Below are 19,258 nucleotides of genomic sequence, written 5' to 3' on the forward strand. Positions count from 1 at the left end.
ACTCTCCCCCGCCATTCATGGCTCCGCCCTCTCCATTCCCCCGTGCCACCCACGGCACCCTTGTCCATTCCCTCGCCACCCCCGGCACACCTTCCATTCTCTCTCTCTTTCTTTCTCTCACCCCCACCCTCTGCATCCCTGTCCAGTCCCTCTTCCCATCTTCTGACTCCCCTTGCATTTTCTCTCTCCCCCACATCCTTTGCTCTCCATCCCTCTGTTCCTCCATCTTTTTTCTTTCTCAGCCCATGTTGCCGCGTTTCCCGTCCTACGTTGGCAGTGGCAGGGCCAGGCGGCCGTCAGCTCTGGCTATTGCAGCCCCCGACTCCTCGCAGAAGTCCGCTCGCCGACACTCTGTCACGTGCACGGGTCAGTGACGCTGCCGAACCGATTGCTGGTCCCGTTTCCGCCTCTGCTTTTCCTCGGGCAAAGCTGCAGCATGCCTCGTGATACTCAGCGGGCGACATGGTGGAGGAGATCCTGCCTCGGTCGCTGCGGTGCGTGCCGACATGCATCGCCTCTTGGGCGCCCTTTTTTTTTCCCAATAGACCTATGTTCAAAGTTTGGTAGAAGATTTGTAGCTCGGGTGCTCGTTGTTGTGGTTCTGTTCGCCGAGCTGGGAATTTGTCTTGCAAACGTTTCGTCCCCTATCTGGGTGACATTCTCAGTGCTTGGGAGCCTCCTGTGAAGCGCTTCTGTGCTGTTTTCTCCGGTATTTATAGTGGCCTGTCTCTGCCGCTTCCGGTTGTCAGTTCGAGCTGTCCACTGCAGTGTCTGGTATATTGGGTCCAGGTCGATGTGTTTGTTGATAGAGTCTGTGGATGAGTGCCATGCCTCTCGGAATTCCATGGCTGTTCTGTGTTGGCTTGCCCTATAATGGTCGTGTTGTCCCAGTCGAATTCATGTTGCTTGTCGTCTGTGTGTGTGGCTACTAAGGATAGCTGGTCGTGTCGTTTCGTGGCTAGTTGGTGTTCGTGTATACGGATCGTTAACTGTCTTCCTGTTTGTCCTATGTAGTGTTTTCTGCAGTCCTTGCATGGGATTTGTACACTACATTAGTTTTGCTCATGTTGGGTATCGGGACCTTTGTTCTGGTGAGTTGTTGTCTGAGCGTGGCTGTTGGTTTGTGTGCTGTTATGAGTCCTCGTGGTCGCAGTAGTCTGGCTGTCAGTTCAGAAATGCTCCTGATGTATGGTACCACATGGGGATGTGACTACAGTGTTTTTAAGGTTGTTGGTCTCCGACCGGTGCCTGCGTAGTCACCTTTGTGATTCGTTTATATGTATTTTGTCGATCACAAAGTAAGGTCGAACCTCCACGTGGTTCCCCCTGGTAACGGCCTGTATGAGGAAGCTCTTGCCGGGAAGGTGATTTTAAATTGTTTTGTGGTTGTTTTAGTCTGGTCTTATCAGTGTTTTTACAATCGATTTTATCTTTGGTCTTAACTTGATTTCACCAGTGCTATACGCCACTGGCTGATTTTATTGTTTTCTCCATCGTTTGAGCATTACTCAGACCAGGCCGGCCACTACGATCTCCAGAAGAGATACGAGACGGCTGGTGACCATTCAGTCTGGTTGAAACCAAATTTGGCAGAGGCGATTATGGCCAATTCCAAAATTTCTGGTTGGGTGAGGGACCGGGAAAATAACCGCCCCGCACGGTTGCTTTTGGCGGCTCCGTGTGCTACATGTATGAGCCAAAAACGGACTGGGCAGTCCGTCTCGACTCAGACTCAGACGGAAGAGACCATAAGAATTATTCTGGCAAGGCTATCCTCGGGCAGGCACGAGGGAGCTGTTAACATTGTCCAGAATAATCAGGACAGAATTCGAAGGGAAGGGCTTGCAGAGGAGGCCCCTCGAGAGCCAAGTCCATTTAACAGCCGGATGATTTTAAATTCAAATTTTAAAGGGCCATTTGTTTTTAGTCGATGTGGAGATTTAGAGAGCAATGAGGAGAGGTACAAAGGAAGAATTATTCACCCGGTAATTAAAGAAACAGATAAACTAGAGTTAATAACTAAATACCCTAAAAAAGATTTTAAATGTAATTCTTGTCATAATATCTACAATACCACAGGGATGTTTAGGAAACACTTGAAAATATGCAAGGGAATTAAATCAGTGAGGATTAGGTGCAGTAAATGCGATTGGGAAGGGAACTATCAGGCGGTAGCTTGCCAATATCCAAAATGTAAGATGAGTGATAATGTTAGTAGTAGTAGTGATAGTACCAGTAATAGTAATGAAGGAGGTGGATTAGAAAAATCATACCAGTGTGAAGGATGCCCGTTAAAATTTAAATCAGCCAAAGGGTTCGGGCAACACGAAAGACATGCTCAACCCATCTTGAGAAATGAGAGAAGGAAAGAAGGGAAGCCGGAGAGTAAGTATAAGATAGATAATAGAGAGGGAAACAAGAGGGGAGTATGGTCTAAGGAAGAGGTGGAAAAGTTGCAACAACTAGAAGTAGAATTTAGTGGCTGTAAGAATATTAATAAAAGTATTGCAGAGAGAATCGGTTCCAAAACCGCTAAACAAATTTCGGATAAAAGGAGATTATTGAATAAGAAGAATAAAACTAGCGATAATAATACGGGTATAGAATTAGAAATGATCTTTAATAGTAATGACAATAATGAAATGCAAGATAGCGATCTGGGGTCAGATAGGTTGTTGGAGGAAGAAAGATTGAATGAACAGAGGGACCAGGAGAACGCTAATATTATGGATTGTCAAGATTATAATGGTAGGTCGATATTAGAATTCATAAAAACAATTGAAGATGACCTGGGTAAGAATAAAGGTGTTAATAAGGGTCAGGAGAATATGATGGCTGTAAGAATGGATAAATTAGGAAAGAAAAAAGGACGATGGGACAGGAAAGAAGGTAACTCATATTAAAAGACTAAGTTTTAAGCTAAGGGATAGTGGGCAAAGAAAGAAGAAGGAAACAAAGCTAAGAAAAGATATAGTAAAAAGAAGGGAGAATTTAAAGAAATGCAAGTTCTATATAAAACTAAGAGGCAGTATTTAGCAAGAACCCTAATGGGGGGCCCCAGTTAAGAGTGAATGTCCCCTGAGCAAGGTAGAGTTAGAGGAATATTTGAAGGAAAGACTAACAAATTTGAATGAAAATAATAATTTAAGGGGTTTTGCTAAATATAAAAATCAAAGTGAGGGATCCTTGAGTGCCATTCTGACTGGTCCTGTGACGGTGGAAGACGTGGATCTGGCCATGAACGTGAAAACCGCTGCAGGGCCGGACAGGGTAACACAAAGAAATAATTAAGATATTTAATAAGGATAATTTATTATTTCCTCGACTATTTACAATTTGGATAAAAACCGGTAAAATTCCAGATCAGTTAAAAATAAGTAGAACGGTTCTGATCCCTAACGTGAGCATAGATGATGAGTTAAAAGATATAAATAATTGGAGGCCGATTACTATAGGGCCAATTATGATTAGAATTTTTACAAAAATCGTTGCGAATATGACTTAGTCAAGTGATAAATCTGAATAAAAGGCCGAAAGGATTTATGACCGGCATAGCAGGATATGGGGAGGACATAAAAATCCTGGAAAATGTTATGAAAGGTGCAAAAAAGAATAAGAGGAATTTAGCTGTGGTTTTTGTCGATTTAGCGAAAGCCTTTGAAACCGTCGGTCATAGATTAATTATAACAGCATTGAAAAGACTCCAGCTCCCGCAATTTTTTATTAAACTAATTACAAACTTATATGAGAATAATTTTACTCAGGTGGAAGGTTTTAAATGTAAAACCGGAAACATTGAAATTTAAGAGGAGTAAAGCAAGGTGACGTGTTGTCACCAATTCTTTTTAATATTGTAATGGACCCATTAATTAGTACTATCGAGAAGAAGCAGAAGGGAATATTCTTAGGATTAGACGGAAACAGTTTTCATTGCGCAACATTAGCGTTTGCTGATGACATAGCGTTAATTAGTCAATCTTATGAGGGTTTGGATTACAATTTAAAATTGGTCGAAAAGTTTTGTAATAACACGGGAATGGAAGTGAACATAAAAAAAACTAAAGGATTTTATCTTACTTATAGAAATAAGTCTTTTATATTGAACGATAAAATGAATTGGAAGTTAAATGAAGGGGTTATACAATTCATAGAACTGGGCAACACGGATAAATACTTGGGTGCTAAAATAGATCCGTGGATTGGAGTTAGTAAAGCGGACTGGGCGAGCCAATTGGATACCTGGATAAGGAATTTTTAAAAATCACCTCTTAAACCGGTACAGAAAATAGAACTTTTAAAAATATATTTTATTCCTAGACTGTATTTTTATTTAACTTTATCAGACGTTTCTATGAATTACCTTAACAAATTGGATAATATTATTAAAAGCGCATCGAAAGAGATCTAACACCTTCCGCAATCCATCGCGGACGGAGTGCGTTATGCTAAAGCCCGTAATGGAGGCCTGGCGTTAAATAGACTGTTAACGTTTATTCCAATATCGATTGTGAGGAAATATGAGACGCTCCATAAATCTGATGACGAAATATTGCACGCCTCGTTTCGGTTTGAGGGTGAGAGTGTAGTGGAGAAAATGCATAAATGGAGTAAATTAAGGTTATGGAAAAGATCTGGAATCCTAACATTAATCGACAATTGGATGAAGACGATACCATCACAGAAGATAGTGAAGATGGGATGGAGGAGTTTGCGAGTACTACCTATGCAAACTGGAGATCTGTGGAGATACAGAGATGGATGGCCCTCCCCTGTCAAAGGGCAGGTGTCCATTATTATAAGAATGATAGTGCATCAAATAATTGGTTGACAAAATTATCTTTTATGAAGACGTTGAAAGTCATTAATTCAATTTTGTTCCGAACTAATTTATTTCCAATGCGGGCGTCTTTGTCTTATGGCAGGCCTTTTAACATTAAGAATTGCAGAAGTTGGAATGATATTTCGGAAACTTTTGCGCATATTTCTGGATGGTGCCCTTACGTCCAGAAAATGAGAGTTAAAAGGCACAATAGGTTAGCCGAAGAACTAGTTAGTTTTGTTAGGATAAACGGGTGGACTATATATATAGAGCCGCGAGTTAAAGATACGCCTGGAAAACTGTGGATACTGGACTTAATCTTTAAGAAGGAACAGCAAATCGTGGTGGTGGACGTGTCAGTCAGAACGGACCTTCAAATAAACTCCCTCGAATTGGCATGGGAGGAGAAGATAAAGAAATATAGTCACTTCGGTAAAGAGATAATGGGCCTCGTTGGCGGAGGAAAGATATCTTTTTATGGGTTTGTGATAGGAGCTCGAGGGAAGTGGTTTGAGAAGAATTCGGAGTTGAAAGGCCTCGGGATTGTAAAATTTAAATCATTTTCACAAAATATCATAAACCTAACTTTATCTTTGACCCTCGAACTTTTAAGGATTTTCATGAACTCTTAATATCGCCGATCGACGTATTTTTAAAAATAGTTTAAATAGTGTGGTTTTAAATTTTTTTATATATGTTTTAGTAGTTTAAATAGTATTTTAAATAGTTTTAATCGCTGATTTGAATTTAGAGTTACATTTTAAGATTTTATTAATAAAATTGTACTGTTTTAGATCACTTAGGTTAATTGGTGGAGTGTAATTTTAGGTATTAATTAATTAAAGTGCATGCTACATGCAACAAGGGATGATGGTATGATGGTATCTGCTTCATCCATAACGCACTCCGTCCGTGATGGATTGCGGAAGGTGTAAGATCTCTTTCGCTGCGCTTTTAATAATATTGTCCAATTTGTTAAGGTAATTAATAGAAACGTCTGATAAAGTTAAATAAAAATACAGTCTAGGAATAAAATATATTTTTAAAGGTTCTATTTTCTGTACCGGTTTAAGAGGTGATTTTTAAAAATTCCTTATCCAGGTATCCAATTGGCTCGCCCAGTCCGCTTTACTAACTCCAATCCACAGATCTATTTTAGCACCCAAGTATTTATCCGTGTTGCCCAGTTCTATGAATTGTATAACCCCTTCATTTAACTTCCAATTCATTTTATCGTTAAATATAAAAGACTTATTTCTATAAGTAAGATAAAATCCTTTAGTTTTCTTTATGTACACTTCCATTCCCGTGTTATTACAAAACGTTTCGGCCAATTTTAAATTGTAAACCATACCCTCATAAGATTGACTAATTAACGCTGTGTTATCAGCAAACGCTAATGTTGCGCAATGAAAACTGTTTCCGTCTAATCCTAAGAATATCCCGTTCTGCTTCTTCTCGATAGTACTAATTAATGGGTCCATTACAATGTTAAAAAGGATCGGTGACAATGCGTCACCTTGCTTTACTCCTCTTAAAATGTCAATGTTTCCGGTTTTGCATTTAAAACCTTCCACCTGAGTAAAAGTATTCTCATATAAGTTTGCAATTCGTATAATAAAAATTTGCGGGAGCTGGAATCTTTTCAATGCTGTAATAATTAATCTATGACCGACGGTATCAAAGGCTTTCACTAAATCTACAAAAACCACAGCTAAATTCCTCTTATTCTTTTTAGAACCTTTCATAATATTTTCCAGGATTTTTATGTTCTCCTCACATCCTGCTACGCCAGTCATAAATCCTTTCAGCCTTTTATTCAGATTTATGAATTTACTAAGTCTATTTGCAACGATTTTTGTTAAAATTCTAATCATAATTGGCCCTATAATAATCGGCCTCCAATTATTTATATCTTTTATCTCATTTTCTGTGCTCACCTTAGGGATCAGAACCGTTCTACTCATTTTTAACTGATCTGCTATTTTATTGGTTTTTATCCAAATTGTAAATAGTCGAGGAAATAATAAATTATCCTTATTAAATATCTTAATTATTTCTTTGTGTTACCCTGTCCGGCCCTGCAGCGGTTTTCACGTTCATTGCCAGATCCACGTCTTCCACCGTCACAGGACCAGTCAGAATGCCACTCAAGGATCCCTCACTTTGATTTTTATATTTAGTAAAACCCCTTAAAATATTATTTTCATTCAAATTTGTTAGTCTTTCCTTAAAATATTCCTCTAACTCTACCTTGCTCAGGGGACATTCACTCTTAACTGGGGCCCCCCATTAGGGTTCTTGCTAAATACTGCCTCTTAGTTTTATATAGAACTTGCATTTCTTTAAATTCTCCCTTCTTTTTACTATATCTTTTCTTAGCTTTGTTTCCCTTCTTCTTTCTTTGCCCACTATCCCTTAGCTTAAAACTTACTCTTTTAATATGAGTTACCTTCTTTCCTGTCCCATCGTCCTTTTTCTTTCTTAATTTATTCATTCTTACACCCACAATATTCTCCTGATCCTTATTAACACCTTTATTCTTACCCAGGTCATCTTCAATTATTTTTATCAATTCTAATATCGACCTACCATTATAATCTTGACAATCCATAATATTAGCGTTCTCCTGGTCCCTCTGTTCATTCAATCTTTCTTCCTCCAACAACCGATCTGACCCCAGATCGCTATCTTGCATTTCATTATTGTCATTACTATTAAAGATCATTTCTAATTCTATACCCGTATTATTATCGCTAGTTTTATTCTTCTTATTCAATAATCTCCTTTTATCCGAAATTTGTTTAGCGGTTTTGGAACCGATTCTCTCTGCAATACTTTTATTAATATTCTTACAGCCACTAAATTCTACTTCTTGTTGTTGCAACTTTTCCACCTCTTCCTTAGACCATACTCCCCTCTTGTTTCCCTCTCTATTATCTATCTTATCCTTACTCTTCGTCTTCCCTTCTTTCCTTCTCTCATTTCTCAAGATGGGTTGAGCATGTCTTTCGTGTTGCCCCAACCCTCTGGCTGATTTAAATTTTAACGGGCATCCTTCACACTGGTATGATTTTTCTAATCCACCTCCTTCATTACTATTACTGGTACGATTACTACTACTACTAACATTATCACTCATCTTACATTTTGGATATTGGCAAGCTACCGCCTGATAGTTCCCTTCCCAATCGCATTTACTGCACCTAATCCTCACTGATTTAATTCCCTTACATATTTTCAAGTGTTTCCTAAACACCCCTGTGGTATTGTAGATATTATTACAATAATTACATTTAAAATCTTTTTAGGGTATTTAATTATTAACTCTAGTTTATCTGTTTCTTTAATTACCGGGTGAATAATTCTTCCTTTGTACCTCTCCTCATTGCTCTCTAAATCTCCACATCGACTAAAAACAAATGGCCCTTTAAAATTTGAATTTAAAATCATCCGGCTGTTAAATGGACTTGGCTGTCGAGGGGACTCCTCTACAAGCCCTTCCCTTCGAATTCTGTCCTGATTATTCTGGACAATGTTAACAGCTCCCTCGTGCCTGCCCGAGGACAGCCTTACCGGAATAATTCTTATGGTCTCTTCCGTCTGAGTCTGAGTCGAGACGGATTGCCCAGTCCGTTTTTGGCTCATACATTTAGCGCATGGAGCCGCCAAAAGCAACCGTGGGGGGCGGTTATTTTCCCGGTCTCCCACTCAACTGGAAATTTTGGAATTGGCCATAATCGCCTCTGCCAAATTTGGTTTCAACCGGACTGAATGGTCACCAGCCGTCTCTTATCTTTTCTGGAGGTCGTATTAGCCGGCCTTGTCTGAGTAATGCTCAAACGATGGAGAAAACAATAATAACAGCCAGTGGCGTATAGCACTGGTGAAATCAAGTTCAGACCAAAGATAAAAACGATGGGAAAAACACTGATAAGACCAGACTAAAACAACCACAAAACAATTTAAAATCACCTTCCCGGCAAAAGCTTCCTCATACAGGCCGTTACCAGGGGGAACCACGTGGAGGTTCGACCTTACTTTGTGATCGACAAAATACATATAAACAAATCACAAAGGTGACTATGCAGTCACCGGTCGGAGACCAACAACCTTAAAAACACTACAGTCACATCCCCCAAGAGAGGGGATAAGAGAGTCATAGTTACTCCCGCCGTTTACCCACGCTTCAATAAATTTCTGCACTTTGACATTCAGAACACTGGGCAGAAATCACATCGCGTCAACACCGACCTGTGGCCTTCGCGATGCTTTGTTTTAATTAAACAGTCAGATTTCCCTCGTCCGCAGCAGTGCTACGTCAGTTACTAAGGTGGCCAGCCAAGGCCACCCGTCTGCCATGGTAGGATGACGGGCACCGCAGCTGGGGCGATCCACAGGAAGGGCCCTCTGGCGCCAGCTCAGCATGGCTCGACCCGACTCGGTGGCAGGACGTGGTTGGGGCGCACTGAGGACATTACACCCCGGTTGACAGACCCACCGGGAGCATGGCGAGCCCGCTCGCCACACGCGGTTCCACGCACCCCCCGAGGGGGGCGGGAGGGCGTGGCAGTGGTCCCTTCCCTCGACTCCGGCGGTGCGGCGATGGATAATGCCTGGGGGCTGTAACACTCGCCCCAAGGAGCAGTGGGCCACCTTCTAAATCCACCGGCCTTCCAAGCTGACCCGAAGCCAGTTGTGGCGCACCACCAGCGGAGGAAATGCGCCCGGCGACAGCTGTGCCCATGCCGGGAGCAGTCCCAGCAGAGGAGATCCGCCAGACCCCAACGTGACCGATTGGAGCCGCCGAGTTGAATCCTCCGGGCAGACTGCGCGGACCACACCCGTTTTCCTCTTAACGGTTTCACACCCTCTTGAACTCTTTCTTTAAATTCTTTTCAACTTTCCCTTACAGTACTTGTTGACTATCGGTCTCGTGCCAGTATTTAGCCTTAGATGGAATTTACCACCCACTTTGGGCTGCATTCACAAGCAACCCGACTCCAAGAAGACACAATCTCGACGAGCCTCGCACCGCCACCGGCCTCACACCGTCCTCAGGCTAGGTCTCGATCAGGAGGACTTAGGCATCTGGGCACCATCAGAGAAAGCACTTCTATACGCCACATTTCCCTCGCCCGTCAGGCAAGTGGGGATTCGGCTCTGGGCTCTCCCTGTTCACTCACAGTTACTAAGGGAATCCTGGTTAGTTTCTTTTCCACCGCTTAGTAATGTGCTTAAATTCAGCGGGTTGTCGCGTCTGATCTGAGGTCGTACCCAGAGTCAGAGGATGGCCAGTCCGCACCGCCAGCGTGCACGCCCCCACCTCTTAGTGGGCGTGCAATGTCTCACCGCAGAGGGGGGTTTGGCCGACGCCGTGACGGTCAGAGAGCCAGCCACCCGCACGTCGCTCACCACGCTTGCCAACAATGGCGTCGACGAGTGGCCGCCCATGCCACCAACGACGCACGGGGACGTGCTCGGCGCAAATTCACGGGACCGGAGACCCTTCCCCATCCACGGCGGGAGGCGAATCTCGGAAGTGCCGGCAGCTTACTCGAGCGGAAGGGTCAGCCCGATTCTTGCCTTGCCAGAGGCCCGGGCACAGTGGTGACGACTCGCCGCCAAGGACGTGCGAGGCGCCAGCCGACAGAGACTGCCCGACGGTCAGAGAGAGGGAGAGAGAAGTGCTGAGACACAAGTGGGGAATGGTCGCACAGGCACGGCATGCACATCGATCACCAGCCGCAGAATGGCACGGCCTTCAGTGGGGCCGGCGGGCGACGCCGCTCCTGAACCCAGCGGCCCCGAGCCGGACGAGTTGAGGAAGGCACGCTGACGGTGACAGGGTATGGAAGACACAGCGGTGGCCTTCTGGCGACTTGGCCCCCGATAGCCCGATGTTCCGCCGTCCTCTCGATGGTTGGCTGGTGGCATGATAGGTATGCCTGCACGGTGACCGTGCACACACCACGGCCGCTAACCCCTCCGTGCCTCCCGAGACCGGTGGCAGGACCGAGCAGAAACTTGTGGACTGAACGGGAGAGCCAAAAGCCCGTGATCCTTGCACGTGCGACCGTCGAAGTCACAGCATTCGATGATAACCTCCTCCCTCAGCCAGGGACTCAGCGCCAGCAGGGGCGACAGGATCAGACGCCCCACCGGCCACTTAAGTCTGAGGACGAACCACGAGACGGGCGGCTGCAGCAACGGGCGGCCTGCAGCTCCCAGACACGGTCTGTGCCTCTCATCACTCTCAATCAATCAAGCATCAAGTCGGGTCAGCGTGTCAAACAGGCGAGCTCCACGGTGAGGCCGGCAGCGCACCAGCACCAGACCTCCGCGGCTCCCTTCACTGTTTCTACTGCCAGCCAACCGAGAGTCAGACGCAGTGTGGACGTGCAGAGCCTAGGCGGACCTCACAGGAAGCTCAACATTTTGAGGCAGCTCCGTGTCCCAAAGACGAAGCGGTGCACGTCGCCGTGTGAACCACCGACAGCCATTCTGGGACCGGTAACAGCCGTACTGGCCCCACTGCCACGACACAGACGGACGCCAGGCCGCGCTCCCTGGCGGGGGGATGGCGTCGAGCCTGACGAATGGAATGTGCAGGGTGCGGGGAAAGGCCAAGTGCTCTGATGCCAGAGGGCTGCGGAGTCTGAACTTAGGGGGACAAAGAGGATGGGTCCTCTGCGACACCCCAGCCGCGCTCTCTCCAGCCAAGGCGAGTGCGATTAAATGCCAAATGACCCTCAGACAGGCGCGGCCCCATGAAGAACCCGGGCCGCAAAGTGCGTTCAAAGTGTCGATGATCAATGTGTCCTGCAATTCACATTAATTCTCGCAGCTAGCTGCTTTCTTCATCAACGCACGAGCCGAGTGATCCACCGTTAAGAGTTGTCTGAGTTTGTTTTCGGTCTCTCCCTCGCCAGAGGAAAGCGACCCAGACCGCACATACACTTCCCACATTAGCAGCACCCACCTGCACGCCGGTGTGCGCGCGTAGCAGGGTGGCGGGAAGCTGTGGGGAGCACCAGCCTGGTGCGGCCAGCGGAAACATATGTCTATTGGGAAAAAAGGCCGCCCAAGAGGCGATGCGTGCCCCCACGCACCGCAGCGACCGAGGCAGGATCTCCTCCACCATGTCGCCCGCTGAGCGTCACGAGGCATGCAGCAGCTTTGCCCGAGGAAAAGCAGAGGCGGAAACGAGACCAGCAATCGGTTTGGCAGCGTCACTGACCCGTGCACGTGGCGGGGTGTCGGCGAGCGGACCACTGCAAAGAGTCGGGGGCTGCAATAGCCAGAGCTGACGGCCGCCCGGCCCGGCCACTGCCAAGGTGGGCTAGGAAACTCGGCAACGTGGGGTGAGAAAGAGAATAGATGGGGGAACAGAGGGATGGAGAGCAGAGGGTGTGGGGGAGAGAGAAAACGCATGGGGAGTCAGAAGATGGGAAGAGGGACTGGACAGGGATGCAGAGGGTGGGGGTGAGAGAAAGAAAGAGAAAGAGAATGGACGGTGTGCCGGAGGTGGCGAGGGATTGGCCAAGGGTGCCGTGGGTGGCACGGGGGAATGGAGAGGGCAGAGCCATGATTGGCGGGGGAGAATGGATGGAGGTGCTGTGGGTGCTACAGGGGAGAATGGGCAGGTCGTGCAGTGGTTGGTGGGGGAGAATGGACAGGGGATGGAGTGTGTGGTGGGGAGAATGGACAGGGGCACTGTGTGAGGCAAGGAGAATGGTCAGGGGATGCTGTGGGTGGCTGGGAGAATGGACTGGGTGCTGTGGGTGGTGGGGAGAATGGATAGGGGGCACTGTGTGTGGCAAGGAGAATGGTCAGTGGATGCTGTGTGTTGTGGGGGAGAATGGACTGGGTGCTGTGGGTGGCGGGGAGAATGGACAGGGGGCACTGTGGGTGGCGAGTAGAATGTAAGGGGATGCTGTGGGTGGCGGGGAGAATGGACAATGGCACTGTGGTTGGCAGGGGTTAAGGCCAGAGGCACTGTGGTGGTGGAGGAATGGACAGGTGGTGCTGTGGGGTGTTTGGGTCTTGGAGGGAGATGGTGGTGGTGAAAGCATCCCACTCACTCCCAGCATCCCCTTCTCTACACACATGCGGTGCACATTTTTGTGAGTCTGGATGGGATTCTGTTTGGAGGGTCAGTGTTGACTCGATGGGCCAAATGGCCTGCTCCCACAATGTAGGGATTCTATGATTAGGAGAGCTGTCAAACCAACAACTTCTAATTGGTGAAGTAAAAGACCAGGAGCCAATCTTTAAGCAGTTTTCCATTTATTCACTCAAATTGCCCTTTCAATTGAATTCCTTGAATTTAATGTGTTCCGTTGTAGTTTAATTATGATCCATGAAAAGCAACATCCAGTCACATCTGAGGGAAGAACCAACTCAACTGACTGAACAAGTGTAACAACTCTTCTGTATGCACTTTAGATGTGACATCCTCTCCCTCTCCCTCTGTTGACCCAACGGGATTACCAGGGCTAGAATTTCCACTCTCAAAATACAATTGCTGATCTACTGTTTGCTTCTGCTGCTTAACATAAGGATTTAAAAGCTGCTAGCCTGATTCGCAGAAAGCACAAAAACAGACTGTTCACTTGCACCTGCGCAGAGATAAAATTTCATTTGGAATAGATCACAAAATAACAACCGGTGCCAATCCCTCAACTCTGTGTTACACATGGAGGGAGGGGAGGGGAACTAAAGTGTTTTACTCTCCGATGTTAGAGGGCAGGACAAAGTTTCAGCCAGTGGTAAGTTAAAATTCAACCCTGTGCTGTTTTCTGTTATAAAAACTGAAACCACATGGATTTGGTGGGATTAAAAAATGAAGGAAAGGGAGCTTGCAAAGTTTCCAAGCCCCCACAACACCCACACACAATTCCCTCTGCTTAGCTGGAGACAGTGCTGCCCTCCCCTGTTTAGGAGTAATCTCTGCAAAGGTGGTGGTATTGACAGTGAGGAGGATGGTCTTTGGCCACAGTTTGATACCAATCAGCTGGTAAATGGGACAGAGAGATGGAATTTAATCTCCAGGCATTCTGGGAAATGTAATAATGGAGGAAAGTAATCAATAAATAGTAGGTCCCTACAGAGTGCTGAGGAACAAAGGAACCTTGCTGTCCAAGTCTAGAGATCCCCGAAGGTATCAGTACAAATAAAACTAGGGAGTGAGGAAGGCATAGATTTGTATTTTTTTCATACAGAGGGCGGTGCGTGTGTGGAATGGGCTACCAGAGGAAGTGATGGAAGCTCGTACCATTATAACATTTAAAAGGCATCTGGTTGGGTATGTGTATTGGAAGGGTTGAGAGAGATATGGGTCAAATCCTGGCAAATGGGTCACGAGATTAATCTAGGATATCCAGTCAGCATGGGTGAGCTGGACTGCAGAGTCTGTTTCTGTGCTGTATGACTTTACCCGCCTAATTCATTGCAAGTTTCAGCAACATGTCTGCAGCTTTATGCTTTTAGACATTAACAATGTTTCTGAGTATATCATTTCAGCTGTTCTCAATTTTAAAATCAGCCATTTCTTGTGCACCCCTGTCTTCCAGGTTGATTCATCACCATCCATTCTCTCTCTTTCCCGAGAAGGGCTTGATACAGCAATCAAAGAGGGCTCGAGATACGAGAAAGGATTGGGGGGGGGGGGGGGAGGGAATGGACAGGGGCGCAGAGGCTGGGGGAGAAGAGAGAGAGAGAGAGAATGGATAGGGGAGCAAAGGGTCGGGGGAGAGACAGAGAGAAAATGGACAGGGGACAGAGAGTGGAGGGGATGAGAAAGACTTGGGGACAGAGAATGGGGGGCAGAAAATGAGGGGGAGAGAGAGAGAATGGCTGGGCAGAGAGATTTGGTGAGTTCAGACTGTGAGGAGAGAGAGAATGCATGGGGACAGTGGGTTGGGAAAGTGACAGCACAAATCCCACCTTACCCAGGAATGGTGTCAGTGTTCCATGAACTGGAACCCACTCCATTAACAGCAGACTTGGGGGCAATCGTTTCTCAATAGACACATGGCTAAGACGGTAGATTCATATAATCCCTACGGGCCATTCGGCCCATAAAGTTCAGACTGACCTTCCAACCACCCACTTTCCCCACAGTTAACCCACCCGAGGATGCAGATCCCTGGACACTTCAGCATGGCCAATCCACCCTAAACTTCAGATGGTTAGACTGTCGGAGGAAACTGGAGCACCCAGAGTTCACCCATGCAGTCACAAAGGTGAGAACATGCCAAAGTTCACACAGCGAGCTGCATGAGAGTGGAATTGAACCCAAGTCCGTGGTACTGTGAGGCAGAGTGCTAACCACTGAGCCACAATACCACCCAGAGCTTTGAAGTTCTGCTATGTCTTTGTAGCTTCTGACTTCTCATTAGCCTTCAGCAGAGGTTCTCTCCTCCTGACATTGTTAGACCACGCCTGCTGCAACCTCCCTTTTCCGTGTCTCCAGCCCTGAGCACACCGGTTCCCAAATCCTGGCACCAGGCAATCTGGTCTTCTGCTGTCAACTGCAGAGAATGGTGACAATCCCTGCCACTATTCTCTCCCTGACCACCACTGCCCCCTCCCCAACATTGTTCTTAATCCCACGACGCAGCCAGTTAGCTCCTCACTCGTGCAGACCTCTCTCAGATCCCCTTTATCTGTCTGACCTGTGCTGACACCCTCCTGACCCTGTCCACTGACCCAGTCAGAAGGCTTGGTCTGTCGAGGAATGACCATCTCCCAGAATAAAGTGTCCAGTTAACTTTCCCCTTTCCCCCCCAACAGAACAGACATGAACGTGAAATTTTTGTAGTGCGATTACTTCCCTTAAGCATGAAAGGAGGCCCTGAGCCGTCCGTGAGCTTGTGGCGCAACGGTAGCGCGTCTGACTCCAGATCAGAAGGTTGCGTGTTCAAATCACGTCAGGCTCACTGCAATCAACTTCTTACATTTCAAATCAAGAAACGAGTACGTTCTTTCCGTATATCGGTCGTGTCAAATCTTCTTTGCGGTAACTTTTGATCACACGTGAATCTTTGCTGTCAGTTTGATTTGTGAACACTGTGTCAGGGAGGTGGTGTGCCCATTGTTTGGGTAAATGCTCAGCTCCCCGCAATGTGAGAAGTAAAACACAGACTGTTCGTTCAGTTGGTGACGGCGGGGTGTGAATAACATTATACTGATATTTTTACAACATAATCTAGAGATTGCCATCCATGTTTTAGTCACATCAAACTGCCACGCAATGCTGTTATGGCCTCAGCAAACTATAATAACGTGAAGATCGCTGGGATGATTTTCTACATCCGACTGCAATATAAACACAGATCATTGCTTCCAGTTTTGGTGGAACAAAAGACATCGTATTGGTGGATAATTACAGTTAGTGCAAACACAGCTAGCCATCGATAAATATTAATCCTGTTCACTTCAATGGCCAAATTTCAATTCAGAAACCAAGTGCACTCGGCTGCTTGTAACATAGTCAACATGACAAAATGGCTCATAGGAGGAGAAATGGGACATTGAGGAGGAGTGAAATGTTTGCTTTTGGTCATCTCCACAATTGTTAGAAAAACAGGTTGAAAGGATTCTTAAAAGGTGTCTGAAGGAGTGGTGAGGGATAACACTTCAGACAGCGCAAAGGGGAAGACCACTTTCTAGTGGAAGGAAAAGACATTCCTTATTTCTGAAAGAAAAGGGAAACAGAAGAGGGAATGAAATCTGACTTGGGAGCTATTTCCTATTTGTTGAGGATGTTGCTTCATCACAGTCTTGGTTTAGAGCATAAGCTCTTCATCAGGAATAAAGGGTGACCCAAGGGGGCTGAGAGATAAATAGGAAGGAAGTGGGGCTGGAGGGAAGGCAGCTGGGAGTGCAATAGGTAGATGGAGGTAGGGATTGATGGTGATAGGTCAGAGATGAGGGTGGAGCAAATAGGTGAGAAGCAAGGTGGACAGGTATGACAGGTCAAGAGGTTGGTGTCGAATTGGAAGGTTGGATCTGGGACAAGGTGGGGGAGAGGAAATAAGGAAACTGATGAAAACTGCATTGATACCGTGTGGTTGGAGGGTCCCAAGGCAGAAGATGATGTGTTTTTTCGACAAGCGTCGGATAGCAAGAGTTTGGCAGTGGAGGAGGCCCAGGACTTGCATGTCCTTGGTGGAATGGGAGGGGGAGGTAAAGTGTTCAGCCACAGGGCCGTCGGGCGTTTAGTTTCAGTGTCCCAGAGCTGTTCCCTGAAACGTTCCGCTAGTTGGCGTACAGTTTCCCCAATGTGGATGAGACCATATTGCGAGCAATGGACATAATCTTATACATAGATTGCATAAATCTCAGCCTGCCAGAAAAGAAAATTTTAATTAAATTGGATGACTGCATGAAACGGTTTGTTGGTCAGATTTGAATCATCACTCCCGAATGAGACAAAGCCATGAATATCAGTGAACTGCTCTTATTGTTGTAAACCACAAGTTCTTGATGTATTTTCACAACTTACTGGTATTCACACCTGCACATTTAATGTCAAACTCTGACATCAAAAATGAAATTACAGCATTAATTTTGACTGAAATTAATCGAACAAACAAATTAATAGCACATAGTGAATACCAAGTCTGATTAAAATGAAATTAAATTTGACCAAAAAAATATAAAATCAATATCGGAGTTAAGAAATGGGGGTCGGGCATTCGGCAAGAAATGCAGCATCATAGAAGGTGCTCCTCCAGGGAGTGTATTTTACCAACTACCATTGCTAAATATAAACACTCTGATATGATCCTTCGGTTTTAAAGTAAACCATAGCCCCATACAGTAGGTACCATTTAAATGAGTTAAAAATACAAGCCTTGAGCAAATCCAGCTTCCAGACTTACCTACCATTTCTTGGAGCTTGGACCTTCCTCCAGCTCCGGGTGGTCGTTGAATTCCTGGGCTCCAGCTGCCACAGCCACTCCTCCACTAAAGAAGCTTTGGGAAGCAGATGCAAAGGCAAGATACAGAACAGAGGGCCTTTGTATATGAAAGCAGCTTACAGAGACATTGAGCAATAGAATCACATGGTTTTGACCCATCGACCTCTGGGTTATTTGCCCAGCACACTCACGCAGCATTACTCTGCTTCTGGGCTACCAGCAGCTGGATTGTGGATCAGTTTAATGGAGGTCTTATATCTCTGACAACATCGGTACACAAGGCAGTGAAGAAAGCCTTCAGCACACTGGCCTTCATCAGTTAGGGAATTGAGTATCGATGTTGGCAAGTTATGTTGTAGTTTTACAGGACGTTGATGAGGCAAGACAGGCAGCACCAGAATGTGGAGTGGTCAGCGTTTTGGGTATTAACCCTTCTTCAGGACTGAAACGTTTGCTTCTCCATGAGAAATGATTTATGGTAATGTTGCTGTGGGTTGTCGGGCTTGCACTCCAGGGAGACTCTGAAGACGCTGGAGCTGTTTTCACTGCAGCATCAGAGGCAGAGGAGTGACATAATAGAGGTTACAAAATCATTAGGGTCATGGACAGGTTAATACACAAGGTCTTTTCCCTGGGATGGGGGAGTCCAGAACTCGAGGGCATAGGTTTAGGGTGAGAGGCGAAATATATTAAAGGGACAACTTCTTCATGGAGAGGGTGGTACTTATATGAAATGAGCTGCCAGAGTATATGGGTCAGGTGCTGTCAAATGGGACTAGATTAATTTAGGATATCAGGTCAGCATGGACAATTTGGACCGAAGGGTCTGTTTCCATGCTGTACGTGTCTCTGACTACTGGTCCTGATGTAAGTTTAAAATAGAGTCCAAGTAACTTGGAATAGTTCATTCTTATTGACCTCACCTCCTGAAAAGTTTCAAATGAATCCCTCTGAGAGATTCTGTTTAAATATGCTGAGTTGGACAAAGTATCCCATCAAGTTTAACACAAACCCAGAGTTGAAGAAGTCTGAAGTCAGAACACCAAGGGGACCAAAACTGATCACAATATTCCAGGTGCAGCCTCATCAACTGTATTCTGAATTGCTGTGTTCTCCCAAACTTCTGCTTGCAGCTTCGGGTTGCAATATGTAGTGGCTTAGTGGTTACCACTGCAACCTCACAGCGCCAGGAACCCAGGTTTGATTCCAGCCTTGGATGGCTGTCTGTGAGGAGTTTGCACATTCTTCCAGTGTCTGCGTGGGTTTTCTCTGGGTGATCCTGTTTTCTGCCATAAACCAAAGATGTGCAGGTCATGTGAATTGGCCATGCTTAATTGCCCATAGCGTTAGATGCATTAGTCAGAGGGAAATGGGTCTGGATGGGTTACTCTTCGGAGGGTTGGTGTGGACTTGTTGGGACGAATGGCCTGTTTCCACACTGTAGCAAATCGCATCAGCACGACTTTTGTCTCTAACGAATGGCAGAGTAGACTCGATGGGCCCAATGGCC

The 19,258-nt window shown here is 45.9% G+C and overlaps 2 non-coding genes across 2 annotated transcripts; one reads left to right on the top strand and one right to left on the bottom strand.

Moving 5' to 3' along the window:
* Positions 1-11,565: 11,565 nt before the first annotated feature.
* LOC140461180 (5.8S ribosomal RNA) lies at positions 11,566-11,718 on the bottom strand. The gene has a single exon (XR_011954500.1). It is a non-coding gene; the product is annotated as a 5.8S ribosomal RNA (ribosomal RNA).
* Positions 11,719-15,690: 3,972 nt separating this feature from the next.
* trnaw-cca (transfer RNA tryptophan (anticodon CCA)) lies at positions 15,691-15,762 on the top strand. The gene has a single exon. It is a non-coding gene; the product is annotated as a tRNA-Trp (tRNA).
* Positions 15,763-19,258: the final 3,496 nt, after the last annotated feature.

Source organism: Chiloscyllium punctatum, chromosome 36, assembly GCF_047496795.1.
Source record: "Chiloscyllium punctatum isolate Juve2018m chromosome 36, sChiPun1.3, whole genome shotgun sequence".
In the NCBI taxonomy this organism is placed as follows: Eukaryota; Metazoa; Chordata; class Chondrichthyes; order Orectolobiformes; family Hemiscylliidae; genus Chiloscyllium; species Chiloscyllium punctatum.